An 8,553-nucleotide genomic window follows, 5' to 3' on the forward strand; every position below is an offset into this window, starting at 1 on the left:
TGAAAGAGCAGTTCTTAATATATCTCCTGTTTTTAGCGAAGATTGGAGAACCGAGATCATCTCTTACCTTCAGGGTAAATTTCTTTCAGATGACGAAGCTTATAACAAGAGGATAGAAGCAAGAGCTCGCCCATATGTCATGATAGAAGGGGAGTTGTACAAACATGGAGTTTGTGCTCCGCTGCTCAAATGCTTATCCAGAACCGAAGGTATAGAGTTAATGAAAGAAATTCATGCAGGCCTGTGTGGATCTCACATCGGATCTAGGCCGTTACTCGGAAAAATTTTCCGTCAAGGGTTTTATTGGCCGAAGGCAGCTTCGGATGCAGCAGAATTGGTTCAAAAGTGCGAAGGTTGTCAGAAATGTGCAAGAAATCAAAAACAACCTTCGTCCCTAACACAGCTCATACAACCCACTTGGCCATTGCAAAGGTGGGGCCTTGACTTGTTAGGTCCATTACCACCGGCCCAAGGGAACCTGAGATATGTTGTAGTAGCTGTGGAATATTTTTCTAAATGGATTGAGGCGAAGCCTTTAGCAACAATAACTTCGGCCACCGTCCAAAAGTTCTTCTGGCAGAATATTGTTTGTCGTTTCGGGGTGCCAAAGGCCATCACTGTGGACAATGGGACACAGTTTGACTCCGAAGCTTTCAGGGATTTTTGTGACCAAATTGGTACGAAGATCCATTTTGCATCAGTTAGGCACCCGGAGTCAAATGGACTCGTTGAAAGAGCCAACGACATTATAATGACAGGAATAATGAAGCTAATCTTCAATCAACCCAGAGGAAAATGGCCAGATCAGTTAATCAAAGTGGTGTGGAGTCACAACACGACAACATCAAGGTCTACAGGCTTCACTCCATTCAAATTGTTATTCGGTGACGAAGCAATAACTCCAGAGGAAGCTAAAACCGGATCAATAAGGATAGTAGCTTCGGCAGAATCAGATTCCGAAGCTGCTTATTCTGTAGAAAAAGATGCTTTAGAAGGGATCAGACTGCAAGCCGTGGAGAATATCAATAAATATCAAGCTGAAACAGTTAAATGGCGGGATAGAAAGGTTCGGCTAAAAAATATTGAGCCAGGGCACTTGGTGCTTCGGAGGGTGGCCAACCCGGAAACAGTGGGCAAATTGCAATTGAAATGGGACGGGCCTTTCTTAGTAGCATCTTCGTCAAGACCTGGTTCATACAGATTGAAAGATATGGACGGCAATGACATTCCTAGGTCTTGGAATGCGGATGAGCTTCGACGATATTATGTATAATTCGATGTAATTTATCACATTTTTATTTTTTCTTTCATGGCACCCTTTTCCTTTCCAAAGGGGGAGAAAGGTTTTTAATGGGGCCAGCATATGTAATTTCCTTTTTTAGTCGTATAAGAGCAAAATCCCCCAAAGAATGTAAATGTAAAAGCTGAGAGCGCACCATCGAGTGCCAAAAAGTAAAAACGAAGAAGCTCCAAAGATGTTCCTAAGGGAATGCAGAGCTTATACCGCCTAAGTAAAAGGCGAAGAAGCTCCAAAGACGTTCCTAAGGGAATGCAGAGCTTATACCGCCTAAGTAAAAGGCGAAGAAGCTCCAAAGACGTTCCTAAGGGAATGCAGAGCTTACAGCGAAAAGTCAACGCTGATTCCGCCAAAAGTAAAGGCGAAGAAGCTCCAAAGTCGTTCCTAAGGGAATGCAGAGCTGAGGTGTGATTGTTTTTAAGAAAATAATGGCTATGAATATGGCTTCGGATACGTGTTTGGCCATTCATTTGCACATCACATTACATCATACCATTTGCATTCATAAACATTCATCTAGGCATATGTAGGATAATCATCTTCATCGCATGAAATGGTTGCTTCGGCAAGAAGAGAAAAAAGAAAGGGAAAAATTTTTATGAAGGAGAACTTCGGAGAAAAGGAAAATGTTGTTTTCTGTGAAGGAGAGCTTCGGAGAAAAGGAAAATGTTGTTTTCTGTGAAGGAGAGCTTCGGAGAAAGGGAAAATGTTGTTTTCTGTGAAGGAGAGCTTCGGAGAAAAGGAAAATGTTGTTTTCTATAAAGGAGAGCTTCGGAGAAAAGGAAAATGTTGTTTTCTATGAAGGAGAGCTTCGGGAAAAAGGAAAATGTTGTTTTCTATGCTTCGTTGCGTACGAAAAGAAGGGAAGGTGTTTTTTCGCCTTCGGCTCAAAAAAGAAAATTTCGTCCACATCAAAGCATTTCTCATACATCAGTGAAAGGTTAAGGATATATTACAAGGTATGAACAGCATACATTAAAAACAAGTTTTTGTTTACATTTACAAAAGTTGTCTCAAAGGTTTTTCAAGTACTGTTTGCAGTCCACCATCTAAATCTCCAAGGAGCTTCGGTTTCGGCATTACTTTTGATCATCAGCTTCGGCTTCGTCATTCTACATGAATAAGGTCGTTGGAAGTAAGAATCAAGTTTACAGGAAAAGGTAAGCACAAGGTATGATTTCTTACTGGATCAAGGTGGCTACGAGCTTCGTCTCCAGCTTTCTCTCGACCACCTTTTGTCCATATCATTTTTACAAATCGATTCGAGATGCTTCGGGCGAGATCAGGGATGTCATCCAGGATTGATGGTGACAAAGTAAAATTTGGCCTATTGACAATTTTCCCATGATCACAGCCAGCCTTCATGAAGGCTGCAGCAGTCCCTCGAGAAGCCACCCAGGCACAGAAGTCACCTGTGCCCAGCTATGACTTCGTCGAGCTCGTCAATCTCCCCCTCAATGTGTTCGAAGGTCTTTGGTAGATCTTCAGCTGAGGGGGTAAACTTTTCGCTGCTAGCTCCAACCGAGTAAAAAATCTTTCTTAGTCGTTGAATGCACTTGTTGCTAAATTCCAGGCATTTTTCTTGAAGATTTGTCAGTAGTTTTCTCAAATCCGAATTTTGCTGAGCTTCGGCTTCAAGTTTTGCATTGAGATCTTGTTTTTCTTGTTCGAACTGCTCAGACTGGCGGAGAAGCTTCGAATTCAGTTCTGATATTTTTGCTTCAGCTTCCGCCAGTAAACCTTCGGCTGCCTGGAGCTCAAAGTTCTTTTTCTCAAAAGCATCTGATTGCTCCTTTATTTTGTTTTCCAAATTTCCAATTATAACTTCATGCTTTTTATCTTCAAGATCTTGCTGCATTTGCAAGGCTTTGCTCAATAGCATACTCTACACAAACACAACCTTCGTCAGACATGTTTTTATTAGAAGCAATAAAAGTTAAGGGACAAGTCATTTACCTTGAAGTTGGAGTAAAACAAACTACCAACGACATGTTGTCGTCGGTAGCGGCTGATATCTGCTTCTAGCTTCGGGAATCCAATACTCTTGGACAGAGTACTAATAACTTTGGCCCCTGTTTGGTCCCGAATACACTCTAATTTCTCATCATCAACGCCTCCGAAGAGGAGTGCCCCAGGTTTGTATCCACAGGATTGGGCATACTCTTTAAGCTCTTCTATTTCAGCTTTTGTTAGATGTTCTCCAACTAAGTTTTGGAACGCGAAGGCTTCGTTTTCTGAAGCTTCGTCAGCAATTTCTTTTCCTTTCTTTGACGCTACGGTCACAGTCTCTCCGGCAGCAGTAGCAGCTTCTTCTGCAGCCATGTCTAGCAGCATTTGGTCAATATGTTCAATTGTGCTCTCTAAATTCAAATCTTCAGCTGAGGTAACTTCGGCGGCTGCGGCCTCCGAAGGTGCAATTTCAATATCTGCTCCCTCTGCAGCCGCTCGTGTTTTTTGGGCCGAAGCTCTTGGAGGCGTTTTGTCAATTACCTCTGTCACGGTAATGATTCTTTGTTTCTTTGCCTTGATTGTTTTCCTTGATTTCTCGGGCTCCCTGTCCTTCTGAAAAAACTTTGTCAGTTGAGGACCCAGTGGACTTAGCTTCGCAGGTAAGGATTCAGTCATTACCTTCAGAATTTCCTCAACAACAGCAGCAGAAGGCGATGCGGGGGTTTCTTCTGCTTCGGATATTTGTTGCTTCGGAGAAGAAGCTTTCCTTTTCTTTTGAATTTTCTTCTTTATTGGTTCTTTTTCACCTTCATCTAAGGCTTCAGTTGCCCTTTTCCTTTTTTGGCCCCCGGCACCTTTGTTCAGATCTTCGTAGTCTGGGTATTCGAAGCCCAAGGCGTCCAACACTCGATTCAGCCTTCGTTTTGGACGGGTGCCGAAGGCTGCAGTCATCAATTGATCTTCTTTCTTGGAATAATTACCAAGTATTTCGTTGCACATCACTTCAATCGTATCCAGCCACTCTTGGCAAGGAGTTTTAAAGTATTTCTTAAATTTGAAGTAGTAAGGCAAACGTACAAGTTCACCTTTTTTCTTTTCCCCCTCCAGATTCGGCATTTCCCACTCTTTTACACTAGGGAAAACTTTGAAAGCCAAGAATTCCTGGACCAGGTCCCTTGTACTGATATTCTCTGCAATTATTTTGAATTCATACATTGCTTTTTGAGTCGGACCCTCTGGTAACATGTGGCACTAGGGGCGGGTTTCTCCGAAGGTCAGTTCAAGTGGACTCTGTACAAGCTTTTCCTTATCGTCATCAACCTTGACGTAGAACCATTCCGATTTCCACCCTGCTGCCCATTTGCTTCGGTAGCTGATCACAGGATACTTCGTAGTTTTCCGGTAAGCAAAATTATAGCAACCAAAATTCTCATGTAATCCATCCTTTCTAGCCTTTGTCTGATAGTGCAGTTCGTGAACTCGGCAAAAGCTGTCAGCAAACGGTTCCACCGCCTGGCTTCGGAGTGCCCAAATATAAACACTAAGCCTAACGATAGCGTTAGGGGTTAGCTGGTGAAAATAGATTCCAAAATTCTTCAATATCTCTGCAATAATCCCATGAAGGGGGAATCTCAACCCAGCCTTTAAGAAGCTTTTAAAAATAACAATTTCATCTTTCTCCGGCTTTGGGGTAGTCTCTTCTCCCCCGAAGCGTAGTAGCTTCTTTTGGTTTTCAGTAAAATAGCCTGACTTTACCATCTTGGACAAATCAGCCTTCGAAACAGTAGATTTCCCGAAGTCCAAATGGCTGGGTTTGCTTGGCGTGGCAAGGTGATAATCATCTTCGGGGTCAGTTTCCTCAGCATCTTCTCCTTCTGCTTCAGCGATTGCCAGTTCTGCATCATCAATAGGAATCTTTTCCGAAGTCACTAGCCCGGATCGTTGCATGGCTTCGGAGATAGGGACAGTCTCCGAAGCTTCAGTTTCCTCCCCCTCGCGCTCAACCCTGGCGGTAGAGCGGATTCTGGCCATTTCAATTATGAACTTGTGAAACTTTAAAATTTTCTTCCTCCGAAGCAGGTTTCAAACTGGAGCTTCGTTCGTTTCTAACAGACAAGCTTCGGCGATGGTTAAAATTTTGGCAGGAAAACAGTGCAAATAGCAATGAATGCTGTGGTAACTTCACACCTACTCGTCTGTTTATATAGTGCCGCAGGTAAGAAGGCGAAGCGCCAGAAGTTTTACACCAGGCGGACACCCGCTCGCAGGGAAATTGAATCGTTTCTCGACAACGAGCTCAGGGAAGGTGTTTTTGAGACCTTCGGCGCTCCGAAGCTTAAGAAACTTTTTTTTTCACGGATCAAGCTCGTTACGAAAAACGATCTAGCACCGCGAAAGGGGCTACTGTTGGGTCCATGCTTCGTCGCCGAAGGTCTTATAGAGAGAAGCGATCCTCGGATGAAGCTGTTTGTATAAGATAGCCGAAGGTTCCTCTTCGTAAAGCTTCGGCATTGCAAACCGACTTAAAGATAGAATGACCTTTTAGTCCATAAAGGTCTGAGTCAATGTTGTAAGTTTTTATAAGGGGCATACTTGTAATTTCTCACAGGCTGCGTCCTGTGCCTATAAATAGTGAACAGTATTCTGTTACTGTTCACGGATTCTGGTTTTTTGCAATCTCATCTCTCGGAATTCAATCTTTGTCAAGGCATAGGTATCATTGTATTTAATGATTCAATATATTAAGTGAAAATAATATGATACATCTGTGATTCATTCATCTATTTTTGTACCTTTTATTCTATAATATTTTACAATGTTTATTGAAAGTTTATTACGAAGGCTCAACTTCGTAATAATACTCTCATCAACCTTCGTCCAAGACTCATTATCCTCAAAGGAATAATGCTCCACGGACGAAGGACAGTATCATTTAACATTTTATGTTGCCTTGTTCTTAATTCATAGCATTTGAGAGCAAGTCCCCAACAGGAATCCCTGGGGTTCTACAAGGTTTCTGGGCCAAGACAACCATCGATGCGTTGTTGCCGCCGTTAGCGTGCCATTCGTAGTGAGTCGCTACTAAGTACTTTAATAAAATCGTTTCAACACATCGTTCATATTAAATATTTAAATTTACTTATTTATTGTCGGTTTTTTAAACAACAATTCAATCGAACCAAATTTATAAATTAAATTTAATTATGTATTTGTAAATACCTGTTAATATGTTTATACCAACTTAAATATTGTATTTAATATTTGTTTAGTGTGAACATGACATAATCTAGCAGCACATGTATGTCGCGTCATTTATAAATTTATTATATGTTTAAACGTAGTGAGTCTTATGCGATATGTTCAGAAATATGATCCGACTAGGTTAAAAAAATGTGGTTTCCAATTAAATTACGATTCAAATTAATGCCACGTTAGATATTTCTTTGAAGTATCTTCCACAAATGATTTACATTAATTAAAATTGACGTAGAACATAATTTACGTGTTTATTATGCAAACCTTTTGAATACCATATCGTTTCAACCATAGTTTCGATTTCGGCGCTTCCTACCTCGTGCATGTAGAATCGATCTCTATTTCGTATTGTATGTTTTTATATGGCTACGAATAGACGAGCAACTAAATGAGGAATCTGAAGCTCGACATTTTGAAGAGTCTAAGCACGAGCTCACAGTTGAAGGCAAATGTGTCCTTGATCGCGTTGTTTTGACTATATTCTCACCTATACATGCACAATTATGTTAAATTGATGGGAACCTAATAGGTTAGCTACCTTTGTTTTTCCTATACCTTGTTTATACTTGGTTACTTGTTGATTAGATTTGCTATTGCTCTACTTTGTTATGGAATAAAGTTAAATATGAAAAATTGTCATAACTAATATAGTTATAAACAAGGTATATATACATACATATATATAGTATATGTATTTAGAGCTCTAGGCTCTGTTTAACTACAGGAAGCCCTGACCATCCGCCCGGTTGACCAGGTGTACCATCCGGTCCACCCACCATAATGTTTACGCTTAGTTATACACAGGTTTACGCTCATGTACCATCTATAAAAACAACCGCTCTACCTGGCCTTTCCGCGATGGCTGAGACTAGGGTTTCAGTGGTGTCGGTTGCACGACATGAGCGAGCGCAGCGAAGCCAACACAACCGCGATGGACAAGCGTCCCCATAGACGAGATCCATGGCGGAGCGCCGAAAGAGCATCTCCTCCGTGTCGTTTGCTTCGGCGAGCGCCGAGAGGGGATAATGGCAGCAGTGAGCTCGGTCTCTTCCGTTGAGGCGTGCTGCTAGGAATGTGTTGGAGGGAGGAGCGAGAAGGGCTTCGAGTCCCCTAATCCTCGCGAGGTATGGGCTGCGGCGCGGACGCCCGGCTGCTGTTGCTATGGCCGGCGAAGTGGAGTTGGCCCTCGAAGATGCAGATGTCGCAATGAGGGTGGCCGCCGACGACGACAGCATCACGGCCATGGTGGTGTCCGTGCTGCTCACACTTGCGTTCGTCGGCCTCTCCATCCTCACCCTCGGGGTGCGTGTCCTTCCATGAAAATCGTTAGCTGGGTTGCAACTTGCCGCTTGCGAGCTGTTGTGGCATTGGAAGGTCGATGTTGGTCTCTCCAGACGCCAGACTGTGCTTTTGGTTGGCTCACGATTCTCTTTGCAATGCAGGTGATCTACCTGTCGGTGGAGGACTTCTTGCATAAGAGGGAAAAGGAGAAGTTTGAGAAGGAGGAGGCCGAAAAGCAGAAAGAGGAGGCGAGGAAGAAGAGGGCTAAGTCCAGGCAGAAGAGAAGAAATTATTGATCTCAGGATGAACTACCCCCCACCAATGTGACCATTTCTTCTTCTTTTCCACCCTGTTTCTTGTAATAGCAATGATTTTGTATGTAGTGTTGCACCTTTGGTATCACATTGTGGTTTTCCTTCACTCCATTGCCGGCTCTTGGATGCTGTAACACTGAACTCCATTGTCGGCTCCATTGCCCGGGGTTGTGCTCACGCCATCAGTTTTGAGTCTCTTGGATGCTGTAACACTGAACTCCATTGTCGGCTCCATTGCCTGGGGTTGTGCTCACGCCATTAGTTTTGGAGTCCGGATGAGGTAGGACACTCACTATTCTCGTTTTCCCCAAAATAGAACATCTCTTCCAACATTGTTACTGTCCAGTTGAGTACATACTGTCAAAATCCATCAGAAATATCTAACTGACTCTTGTTATCGGTAGCTCTCCTACTCGATTTGTTAAATATCTAACTGACTGCTGATATATGCAGGGA

At 42.8% G+C, this 8,553-nt stretch overlaps 1 pseudogene; it reads left to right on the plus strand.

The window, feature by feature from the left end:
* The first annotated feature begins 7,306 nt into the window (after positions 1 to 7,306).
* On the plus strand, positions 7,307 to 8,271 carry LOC109940825 (uncharacterized; annotated as a pseudogene).
* Positions 8,272 to 8,553: the final 282 nt, after the last annotated feature.

Source organism: Zea mays, unplaced genomic scaffold, assembly GCF_902167145.1.
Source record: "Zea mays cultivar B73 unplaced genomic scaffold, Zm-B73-REFERENCE-NAM-5.0 scaffold_309, whole genome shotgun sequence".
Lineage (NCBI taxonomy): Eukaryota > Viridiplantae > Streptophyta > Magnoliopsida > Poales > Poaceae > Zea > Zea mays.